The sequence below is a fragment of the Macrotis lagotis genome, chromosome 5 (genome assembly GCF_037893015.1).
Source record: "Macrotis lagotis isolate mMagLag1 chromosome 5, bilby.v1.9.chrom.fasta, whole genome shotgun sequence".
Taxonomy (NCBI): Eukaryota; Metazoa; Chordata; class Mammalia; order Peramelemorphia; family Peramelidae; genus Macrotis; species Macrotis lagotis.
In genome coordinates this window covers 116,322,895-116,335,764 of record NC_133662.1, presented here as the reverse complement: position 1 = coordinate 116,335,764, position 12,870 = coordinate 116,322,895, and the positions used below count along the sequence as shown (strand labels likewise).

The 12,870-nt window shown below is 34.3% G+C and overlaps 1 long non-coding RNA gene across 1 annotated transcript; it reads right to left on the bottom strand.

Annotated features, from left to right (window-relative positions):
• Positions 1-4,770: 4,770 nt before the first annotated feature.
• Positions 4,771-12,566, bottom strand: LOC141489845 (uncharacterized). Its single transcript, XR_012469006.1, has 2 exons — positions 12,482-12,566; positions 4,771-4,975 (listed from the first exon to the last, which is right to left on the bottom strand). It is a non-coding gene; the product is annotated as an uncharacterized LOC141489845 (long non-coding RNA).
• Positions 12,567-12,870: the final 304 nt, after the last annotated feature.

Here is a 12,870-nt window from a genome sequence, read left to right as displayed (position 1 = left end):
AATATGATGACCTTGCTCTGAGTTGGCATGTCTCATTACTTGACTCACTGCCCAACTGAACAATCAAAGCCACAACTGTTCAAGGGACTTGGTTTCTTGCTTTCTCTGTAATAACATATGGAGTCTTTAGCTCCTTGTTGGTTTGAAATTAGGCTGTCGACTCATCTCTTGTCTGGCTGAACTTGGTGGCCAATAGGAATGATTTGGCAGTAGTGATATCCAGATCACAAGTAGAAACTCTTTTGGAAGGAATGTGAATGACCCTTCCCTTCTGTAGTTTTTTCTGAGGATGTTTGGCCTATATCGAGAGCAAATGTGAATAATAGTCTACATCACCTTTCAGAACTACATTTCATCTATAGATAAATACAGAACTCATAGGGTTGACAATTTGACACCTCTTCCAAGAACTGTATTTACTTAGAAAATGGGAATCTGGAAATTCTTGGTTATGGAACATCTGAACAAGCACAAATACTTCTACAACCCATAATTTCCAGTGTAGACCATAGAAAACATGGCTTTGTGGATTAAAGACTTAGATTTCATGAACTGCCAAAAAAAAATCTAGCAGTCTTATAAATAAAACATAAATTCTCATGCACTGTAATTACTGTGGTCAATTATGCTAAACCAAGCACATAGCTTTTCTTCAAACAAACATTTTTATAGGAAAGCAAGATGTTACCCTCACTATTCATTTCTTAGGGATGGGCTAACAACATCTAAATGAGTAAGAGCTTACTTCTTTGTCTCTGTTTGAAACATGGTCATGATTTCCTTCAGCTATCTTATTGGGCAACATATGACCATTACAATACACTATGCAAATAAGGATTTTAGTCAAGATACAGGAATATAGACTTAAATCTGGAAGGGATCGTTCAATATTCATTTTACAGATGAGGAAATTGAAGCAAATAGGATTAAGTGACTTGGCCAGGGTCACACAGGTAGACTGGTTTTGAACTAATGAAGATAAGTCCTGGGCTGTTTCCACTTCCAGCGGGCATCAAGTAGGCATCATAGAAATGCTTGTCTCCCTATATATTGAAAAGTACTTGCTTTGACAACTAGAGTAATATACTGAACTAGTGATATCTTGTCATTTAATGAGGTACTTGTTAGAGTTGCCCTAGCCAAAAAATGATCCCAGGAAGAAGTTTCTTGTAGCTGTAGGTCCAGAATATAGGCATAGTTTTTTATTGATGACAGAGCAGTTTTATTCTTCAAACTGGCTGAAATGCAGTTTTGGAATGTGGAAAGTGTAATTTTACTCCCTTGTCTGAAGGAGTAGCTGGAGAGTAGATCTTAAGAGAAAATAATTTAGAATAAAAAGGAATCTTAGAGGGATTCAGAGCTATTAGGAACCTCAGAGGTCACCTAGTTTAAACCTTTTTCAGTAAGGAAACTTCCTCTACCAGCATAGATCACCATCTGCTCTATAATACATAGTCTTAAAGAATATTGTCTGAGTAAGTCTTCATGCATGAAAAAGGTACTTAATATGTGTTTGTTCAACTAAACTGAACTGAGGGCTCAGTTAGAAGTATTCTTTTCCTTCAATTTTTACTCATTGTTCCTCCTTTCCTTTTTATTTATTTATTTATGGGTTTTTTGGGACTAACCTTAAGGTACCACATTGGTCTAAATATAGAACATGTCCCTAAAAAAAAAAAAAAAACTTCATTAAAGGAGAGAAAAATATGGAGATTTACATCAAAAATAATTACATAAAATGGCAATTCAAAACCAAGTCAGGAAAAAGTAGACTGGAGTCAGAGAGTGAGGGATTTTAAATGTAAAACAGAAGAGTGTGCTTTTCATCCTAGAGGCAATCGGGAGATCTGGAACTTATGGACTATGAATGCTAGACAGTTGGATGGTTGAGAAGAGAGCTATGAAAATATGCTTTGGCCTGAAACTGCTACATTGAAGCCAAGGGGAGGAGCCCTGGGATCTTTGAGGGGTAACAAGAACAAGCAGGCTTTGGGGAAAAGGGGGGAAAGATCTATTAGTTATGAGTAATATTACAGTCTACCTTTCTGTGTTCTATTAGTGGACAAAAATCAATTGAAACTTATTGATAAGCTTCATTAGGCATCATATAGGCTAGATTTTAAGGGAAAGTGCCCTAGCATTTGCCCAATATAACAATTCAGGCAAAAGATCCCAAAAGATCCTCCCCCCGTTTTCTCCAACCTAAAGTCACTGGATCAGGGTTTGTGACACTTTAAAAGTCTTTGCTTCTTAGGAGCAAGATCCTGAATATTGAGATCTGTAATGGGTAAGACCAGATGTGATTTGCTAAAACTACTTCAACCCATAACCTAGTCACTTTCATCTCTCTACAACTTTGGCCAAATACTCAAAATGCCTCAGTATTCTTTTAAGGGCTAAGAGTCATTTAAGGCAATAACCAATGTACTTAAGTTACTGTGGCTGATCTGAGATACAAACTATTTTAACATGCAGAAAAAGTATTCAAGTATAGAGCAAAGAGATTATAGGCCATAGCCCCTCAAGACAAGCCCTGACCCAGGTCAGAACACTGGAATGACTATCAAGGGATGGAATCTTGCTGTGCTAGGTATGGAAACAGGATTTGGAGAGTTGAACCTATTTGAAACCAAATTCCTGAGCTGAATACAATTCTATATTTGCAATGGGTGAAACAACTAAGCTGGTTTGGCTTGTGTATTGGAGCATTTTCTGTGGCTGTGTGCTTTTGCAAAACCAAATAGCAAAGCAATGAAATGGTCTCCCAGTGGAAAGGCAAGGAAGTATTTTTTTGTTTGTTTTTAAATATATGACACCAAAATGGGATGAATATCTCATGGTTCTCTTAACAGGGCAGCCCTCTTAGGATATTCTAGGAAAAGTACACATAGAGCCTTTGGCTCTAACTAGTCTGATTGATAAGGGAGTGAGTTAAGAATTATTTTCTTACTTCCTTTTCCCATGACTTAAAAAAAAAACTCACTGACTGTAGAAGCCTAGATTTTAAATTGTATTTTCCCCTTTGATTATCATATTTTTGGTCTCCATCATTTTAGGGGCCTTGAAAGACTGAGATGCTTACTATAATATTGATAAGGTGACTTTTAGTCCTCTCTCTGTCATCTGGAAATGTGATTATTAGTATTTATAGTTTAATATGTTGATGACTCTCCATCCTATAGACAGCATATAACTCAAATATGGATCAAATATGCAGTGAATTTAGAGTTAAGAATTCTGAGGAGGAAAAGTGTATTGGAAATTACAAAGTTTTGATATAGTCTATTCAATGAAAGGTAATTTTTTGTGTTTGAGAGGGGCAAAGCACAGTTCTAGCTGCTGGATATGCAGAGATGAAATAGGACATAGAACCTATCCTCATGGAGTTTATAATTGTATATATGGTTATAGTTAGGCTGATTTTTGACAAGAATGGAGTCAACATAGCATAGCATAGAGGATAAAGTCTAGGATTCAGGAGTCAGTCAACCCACAAGCATTTATTGAATGTTTCTTATGTGCAAGCATTAAGCTAGGATCCCTTAATGTTGATTATCTCCAACCTATTCTATGCCATCTTTATTGGACATAGGTTTTTGAATAGTTTACTCCATTGGAATGTGAGATCATTCAGAATATACCTTTCTTTCTAACTCCATCACTTTACATTGTAACTGGCACATAATAAATAATAGTAAATAAAAAAATGTTTGTTGACCTGACTAGCAGCTAAGGACTCATACACACAAAATGACAGAAATCTTGCTCTTAAGGATCTTGCATTCTCCTGGGAGGGATAAAGCATGTTCATAGATAAGTAACTAATTATAGGGCATATACAGTATCAATACAAAGTGATTGGGTAGGGGGCACATTGGGTAGCTGGCAGAAACAGGACAGATCTCTTGGAGATAATATTTGAAATGTCTTGTAGAGAACTGGGAGTGGAAAAAAGTTTGAATCCTATAATTCTTCAGTTCTTTCCAGGATAACAGAATTCTCTCTCAGTAGTGCATTTTCCTATGAGATAAGCACTAAGAAGTTTGCTAGGTATTGAAAACCTACCAATAGTCTGAGCAGTATGAGCAAAGTGAGCACCTCTTAACATTTCCTGAGAAGGAGACATCTGCTTGCTTAATAAAAATCTGGGTTCAATATCTGCCTGATAGCTTTGTGTCTGTGGATTATCCAAACTCCCAATCACTCTCACAATTCATATTCTAAGTTGAATTGTCAATTCATATCAGAAAGATGTTGCATATCAGGAGTTCTACCCTCTGATAAAATCATAGATCTGAGTTTTTAAGAAAGTAGAAGAAATATACATACTTTAGAGGTATGTGTATAAAAGTAGTCATTTTAAAGTTTTATATTTCGTAATGAGTGGATTTACTCATTTCAAAATGAGAGCAAGTTAGGTGGCACAGTGAATAAAGTGCTAGGCCCAGAATCAGGAAGACTCCTCTTCCAGAGTTGAAATTTGGCTTCAGATACTTACTAGCTATGTGACCTGGACAAGTGACTTAGCCCTGCTTGCCTCAATTTCCTCATTTGTAAAATGAGAAGAAACAACTCCACATCTTTGCCAAAAAAACCCCATAATCTAAATGGGGACACAAAGAGATAGACAAGACTGAAATGACTGAAAACAACAATAAAATGTAAAAATGAAAGACAATACATATTTTAAGGGAAGAATGTTATGCAGGTAAGGTAATAGTATAAAAATAATAGGTTTGAGGTTCAAGAAATCTGAGTCTAGCTAGTAACTATTGGATCATGGGTAAGCATAAGCCTATTTTAATTTACTTTATCTATAAAATTTGGAGGAAGAGGTGCCTTTCAGCTCTGATGTTCCAAGATTCTAAGAACATAAGTCACAAGAATTGAATGAGTATTTTTCTCTCTACTGGTTTCTCCTGGGCAATGTTTGCTGTTCCTCTTCCTTCTGAGTAGTTTCAAGTCATGATTACACCTAAGGAGAAATGGAAAAGCATATTTAGAAAAATGAGAAGCCAACTCTAATTTTTTTTGGAAAGATGAAGACTGTTTTTCATCACCCCAAGCACCACCAGAAAACCACAAATTTCAAAATTCTGATTCTATTAAGTACTCTCAGGGCTAACTGAGTAAGAGATCTGGGTCACTTGTTTATGTAGGTAAGAGAGGAATCATGGTTTCAAATAGCACTTTGCCAATATTACCCTCTCAAGAGATCCAGGATCTAGGAGAAATAACTTTAACCAGAAAAATTCAAAAAGCTACAATATATTTGTATAACTGGTCTCTGCACTTTTCAGAAAGGCAGTATAACATAATAGACATCATGGAAGATGATGGAATTAAGAAAGCCTAGGTTTACATCCTTCCCCTTCTACTTATGAACTGTTTGAACTTGGAGCAGCTCCTTTTTTTCTCTGAGTCTGTTTTCTTAGCTATAAAAACAATCATTTCAATCATGTCAGACTCTCTGTGATCCCATTTGGGGATATCTTAGCAGAAATACTGGGGTCATTTGCCATTTCCTTCTCCATCTCATTTTATAAAAGAGGAAACTGAGGCAAGTAGTATTAAATGACTTGCCTAGGGTCACAGTGGGTCACTATTAAGTGTCTGAACTCCTATTTGAACTCAGGGAGATAAGTCTTCCTGACTCGAGGTCCCACACTCATTGCACCACCTTGCTGCCCCTACCTATAAAATGGAGATGAGAACAGCTAAATCTTAGGGTTGTTGATGAATTGAGACAATGCATACAATGTGTTTTGCAAGCCTTCAATAGCTATATAATATGAAATGTAACTATTATTATTATTATTAACTATTCTCAGACAATTATCAAAATAAAGAAGACTCACTTTAGATTTGCCCTAGCTGGGGAACTAGAAAATAGAGACAAAGGCCTCATAAAAGTGTTATTTGACAGTCAACATTTTCAGTTATTCTCAGGAGCAACATGGGGCAAGGTAAGTGGCAACCTAAGCTCTGGGTACCTCTGCCACTGGCATGTTTAAGGAATAGCTAGGGAAAACGGTTGAAAAGCAGTGATTAGAGAAAGGAGGAAAAAAGAACATGAAGAATGGAGATAGAGAAGAGAGTAGGAGAAGAACAAAAAAAAGGAATATTACCTAAATCTTTTAGGTTTCTCAAAATTTAGGCTTCCCCCACTCCAAAATCTCCTTCCACAAATGTCAAGTTCTACTAACTCAATAAGAATGTAGGATATTTGCAGTATTTTTGGAGAGTTCTAAAATTGCTTTGGTCTAAAATTGCTTTGGAACTCTGCTTTTTACATAGCACTTCAGCTAAAAGCACTAAACTTGAAAGAAGACTCACAAATTCTTGACTTTTTTTTAAGGACTAAGTTTATAGGCATCTTTGCTTTACTTAGGTGAATGATAACATTTTACTTTGCTATAGTAGAGATACTCCAGCTATAGTAGAGATTTTTTTTTAATATAAATATTTTATTTGTTTTACAATTACATACAATAGTAATTTCTACCAATAATTTTTTTGTAAGGTTTTGGATTTTACAATTTTCCTTCCTCTTTTCCCTCCCTTTTCCCAACAGAAGGCAGTCAGATAGCCTTTACATTTGTTTCTATGATATGCATATATCAAAATTGAATGTGTTGAGAGAAAAAAAGGAAGAAAGAAAATATTAGAGATAGCAAAATTATATAATACATAAGACAACTTTTTAAAAAATTGAAGATAATAATCTTTTATCTTCATTTAAACTGCATAGTTAAAGATGGTATTCTCCATCACAGATCCCCTAAAATTGTCCCTGATCATTGCTCTGATGAAGTGAGCAAGTCCGTCAAGGTTAATCAGTACTTCCAAGTAGCTATTAGGGTGCAGAATGTTCTTCTGGTTCTGCTCACCTCACTAAGCATCAATTCATACAAGTTTTTCCAGACTTTACATCCCTCCTGATTTCTAATAGAACAATACTGTTTCATCGCATACATATGCCACAATTTGTTCAGCTATTCCCCAATTGATGGACATCCCTTTGATTTCCAGTTCTTTGCCACTACAAAAAGAGCTACTATGAATATTTTTGAATATTTTTTTGATCTCTCCAAGATACAGACCTTGTAGTGGTATTGCAAGGTCAAAGGGTATATGCATTTTTATTACCCTTTGGGCACAATTTCAAATTGCTCTCCAGAAAGGTTGGATTGGTTCACAGCTCCACCAACAATAGATTAGTGTCCCAGATTTACCACATCTCGCCAACATTAATAATTATTCTTTCTAGTTATGTTGGTTGATCTGAGGAGTGTGAGATGGTACTTCAGAAATGCTTTAATTTGCATCTCTAATCAGAATTGACTTAGAACAATTTTTCTTATACTATAGATAGCTTTGATTTCCTCATTTTAGGAAATATTTTCTCATATGCCTTTGCTTATCTTTGACCATTTGTCAATTAGGGAATGGCCTTTTTTTATAAATTTGATTCAGTTATCTGTTTATTTTAAAAATGAGACCTTTGTCAGAAATACTAGTTGTAAAACTTGTTTTCCAATTTACTGATTTCTTTTGATCTTGGTTAGAATGATTTTGTTTACACAAAAGCTTTTTAATTTAATGTATTCAAAATTTTCCAATTTAGATATAAATATTAATATAATAAGCATATAATAAGAATAGGAGTACAAGGAATAGTTATCCTGTCAGATGTATGAAAAGGGGAGCAGTTTATGATCAAAGATGAGCCAGAGAACATCCACTCTGCCATCCATTTCCATTTTATGGGAGAGTTAATCCCTTTCATATTCATAGATAAAATGACAATCACTTTATTGTCCTCAATACAAGTTGAGGGTATGTTGCATTTCTTTTTCTTAGATAGGGTTATATAGATAATTAATTTCCTCTTCATTTAACCTGTTCAATTTATATTTTTAAAATTTCATCCATTCCACATAGATTATCAAATTTATTGCATACAGTTGGGCACAATAGTTCCAAATTATTACTTTAATTTCCTTCTCCTTGGTGGTGAGTTCACCATTTTCATTTTTTGATACTAGCAATTTGGTTTTCTTCTTTGTCTTTTTAATCAAATTAACCAAAGGTTTATCTATTTTATTGTTTTGTTCATAAAGCCAATGCTTGGTTTTATTTATTAATTCAATAGTTTTTCTCTTTTCAATTTTATTAATTTCTCTTTTAATTTGTAAAATTTCTAATTTGATATTTAATTGGGGGTTCTTAATTTGTTCTTTCTCTAAATTTTCAGTTGCATGCTCAGTTAATTGGTTTCCTTTTTTCCCTCCATTTTATTAATGTAAGCATTTAGCAATATAATTTAACCCCCAATGACTGCTTTGGCTGCATCCCATAAGTTTTGGTATGTTATCTCATTATTGTCATTGTCTTAGATGAAATCACTAATTCTTTCTATAATTTGTTGTTTGATTCACTCATTCTTTAAAATGAGTTTATTTAGTCTTAAATTAGTTTTAGGTTTATCTTTTCATGGCCCATTATTGTAAGTGATTTTTATTGCATCATGGTCATAAAAGGATGCAATCAATATTTCTGCCTTTCTGCATTTGATTATGAGGTTTTCATGCCCTAGTACATGGTCAATTTTTTGTGTAAGTACCATGTACTGCAGGAAAAAAGCTATATTCCTTTCTATCTCCATTCAGTCTTCTCCAAAGGTCTATCATGTCCAAGTTTTTTAACATTTTATTTACCTCCTTAATTCCCTTCTTGCTTATTTTATAGTTGGATTTATCTAATTCTGAGAGAAGGAGGTTGAGGTCTCCCACCAGAAGGCTTCCTAGGCCTTCCTGTAACTTATTTAGCTTCTCCTCTAAGAATTTGAATGTTATACTGCTTGGTGCATAGATATTTAGTATTGAAATTGCTTCATTGTCCATCATATCTTAGGAGGATATAATTTCCTTCCTTATGTGTTTTTACTAAGATCTGTTTTTGCAGTTGCTTTGTTTGAGATAAGGATTGCTTCTCCTGCCTTTTTCACCTCAGCTGAAGCATAATAGATTCTATTCTTGCCTTTTACCTTTACTCTGTATACATATCTCTCTGCTTCAAATGCCTTTCTCTTTAGCAGTATATTATAGGATTCTGGTTTTTAATCCACTCTGCTATCTGCTTCTGTTTTATGGGAGAGTTTATCCCATTCACATTCAAAGTTATAATGACAATCTCTGTATTGTCCTTCATGCTATCTTCCCTTGGTTTGTATTTTCCCCTTTTCTCACCTTATCCCTATTCTCCACTATTTTGCTTCTTCAATGTGTTTGCCCCATTCTATCTAAACACTCCCTTTTCTTTTCCCTTTTCCTTTGCTCCTTCTTTCTTCTATAGTAGAGATTTTTAATCTCTTGTATGGGTATCATGGACTCCTTTGAAAGTGAAGTAAAGTCTACAGACACCACAAAATAATGTTTTTAAAGACACAAAATACATACCATTTCAAAATAAACCAATTATATTGAAATATAGCCATTTTTTAAAAAAAATAGGTCACAGATTTTAAGTTAAGAACCCCTGATTTACAGGTATCAAAACATTTAAGGTCCCAATATGCAGTGAGTGTAGATAGTGCCATTTTTTTAAAATTAAAAAGGTGACAAAAGGAACCCTTCCTGAAATTTATGCTTAGGAGATCCACATTTCTATATTTTCTATTCCAAGTGAATCATATAGGTAAAGGAAATAGAGTGGTAGTGTACTATCTGTTATTTTTGGTGACAAAGACTGTCGAATTCCTTTCTAGAAGTCTGATTTCTATACCTAATAGTATTTTACTTGATTTCATTTTCAGTTTGAAGAGAAAAAGGTGAGGGGTGGGGAAGCCAGTGAGGCAGGAAAAGATTATCAAATGGGAGTTGGAAAGAAGTTTAGGAATTATCTAGGCTGATCTTCTGTCAGATAACTTACCATTAGATATGGCACTCAGGTTAAAAAGTGATAATAAGTATAAACAGAGAAGCTCTTCCTTGACCTGTCTTAGGAACTTTAATTCAATTCAATTTTAAAAATATTAAACCAGCATTTCTTATGTATATGACACTGTGCTAAGTGAAGGGGATATAAAAACAAACAAAAATGGACCACAGTTTCCTCAAGGAAGTTATATTCAACTGGAGTATAACTTTAGGTATATAAATGAGTTAAGCATGATAATAAAAAGAAGGAACTAATGAACCAGGACAATTGGAAAAAAGCTTAGTTTTGGAAGTGGTAGGATCTTAAGAGGCAGAAATGAGGACAAAAAATATTCTAGATGTGTTTGAATGTTGACATAAGAGGGTACCAAGATTGAAGATGGGTTATGAAGTTCAGAAAGCCATTAATGGCCCAGTGTGATTGGAATTTAGAGTACATGAAAATAAGATATATGAAATTAAACTCCTCTTAAGTACTCTTCCAAGTTGAAGGTAGCAGAACCATGCAAACAATATATACAATTACAACAATGTAAATAAAAAATAACAAAACAAACAGAATTGAAATTTATGCAGCTATAAAGAACAAAATTTACCCAAAAGAAGTGATATGAGAAGGTACCTCTCTACCTTCTTTGCAGAGATAGGAGGACTATAATGCTATAAATAATGTCAGACTTTTTTGGGGGAGAATGAATGTATTGTCTAGTTTTCTGAGTTTACTTTCCTCTTTCTTTTATTCCTTTTTATAAGAGCATGATTTGCAAGAAGGAAGAGGGCTATACTAGGAAATGCAGGAGATGTGAAAACAAAATGTATCAGTAAAATTTTGATGTACTTTCAAACATCAAATGTCACCCCTCGCTACCTTTCTCACTCACCTCAGTTGCTAAAATTTCCCATCGAAATTAACCTTATACGGGGTGGCTAGGTGGTGTAGTGGATAAAGCACTGGCCTTGGAGTCAGGAGTACCTGGGTTCAAATCTGGTCTCAGACACTTAATAATTGCCTAGCTGTGTAGCCTTGGGCAAGCCACTTAACCCCATTTGCCTTGCAAAAACCTAAAAAAAAATTAACCTTACAAATATTTTGTATATACTTAACCTATTTGTATATTAACATATATAGTTTCACTCTATAGAATATATGATCTTTCAGATCAGTAATTATTTCATCCTTTTCTTTGTATTTCCAATACTGAACCCAGTAATGAACAAATAACAGGCACTTAATTGTTTAAGGGATTTGGAGAAATAATCCAAAATCATATTGGGATAAACATTATATGGTCCCTGATGTCCCTTCCAACTCTCAAATTCTTCAATGTTTGGTTTTAAAGGTAATATATTAAGTATACATTTTTTCACAAAATGGCAAATGCTTTTATTCCTGAACTTGTCTGAGAATTGGAACAAAATTATGAAAAAAATCTTTGTTCCAGGTTCAACATTGATGTAACTGAAGAGAAGACTAACAATCATTTGACTCATCCTTTCTTAGATATCTTAGTCCAAATCTCAAATATTTGATTCCAAAACTTTTAAAACTGCACCTTCAAAAAAAATCCTTAAAAATCAAATTTGCCACTAAAGTATATTTTTCCAATTGATTTGTGGAATTTATGGATTCAATTGGAAAGGAAGTTTGGTATTATTGAAAGAATGTTGGATCTGACAGAAGTAGACCTATGCTCAAATTCTAGCTCTGACAGATTACTACTGTGTGATCTTGAGGAAATCAATTTATCTCCTGAACCTGAGTTTTCTCATCCAAAAATGGGTTAAAAAACAGTTTACCTTTCAAGAATATTATGAAGGAAATTCTTTAAAAGCCTTTAAGGTATATTTAAACATGAAATAGTATTGATTCAGTGTTTCATTCAGTTAGTCTTAAGCTCTCTCCTGACCAATAATAAATGCTGAGTAGTTTTTAATTATATGCCCCTAGAGATTTGGGAAATATCTGCATGATTCTCTTTGTTTATAGCCCTGTGTTCATTGATTTTTGATGATCATTCTAAAAAGGACCCCCAAAATGGAGCTTACATTTTATATGAAATGATACCTAAATATTATCTATTACTATTGGGTTTTGAAGGTATATCTGCCATTAACTAGTCAATCAGAAAACTGAATCACAGAATGACTGAAACAAAATCTTTCATTAATGGAAAGGAACAGAGAACCATAGATATAGATCAAAAATCTAGAGTTAAAAAAATTAAAATTTCTCATTTTATAATTTATCCCCAATAAAGAACTAGCTTCATAGAAGTAGTAAATAAAACATCAGAGATATCTTTCAACTGAGATATATTTCCTCTGGTTCTGGACCTCTACCCACTGAGACACATTGCCTTTTCAAGGAATTAAGAGTTTAGTCAAGCCAATTTATCTACCAAAAGTGTCTGATGAAAAATGTTTCTTTCTGTGTTTGTCTAAAGCAGTGTAAAAATGAGACAAAATCACAATGTGGGTCTAGACTGGATTTCTGGTTCAACCCAGTTTCATCAAAAAGAAGTAGGTACGTACATACATACCTTTCCTAATTTGGCTTGGTTTAGTAGTGGCATAGTGTGATAGAAAGGTAAGATTGCTGGCTCAGGAGCCAGGACTCATCTGCCAGAAGGAATGTGCTGATGTCAGCAACCTGGGATTGTCATTACTAGGCTCTGGAATGTAGTGACTTCAACTACCTAAACCAGTCTGAGTAATTGAGGTATCTCTGCTCTCCCAGCAAAGACAGACAGATCCCACAGAGGTTAGCCTAACATTTGTGGTTTTACTGCCTTTATTTTCCTAACAGAGGCACCACCTAATGGTGGCCCTTTAGCAGTATCCTTGAGCATCATTAAGTCCTGTTGGCCTTTGTAAAATGAGTATTGTGTACTCATGCTAATAACGCACATACAATGGTGTCTATCTTTTA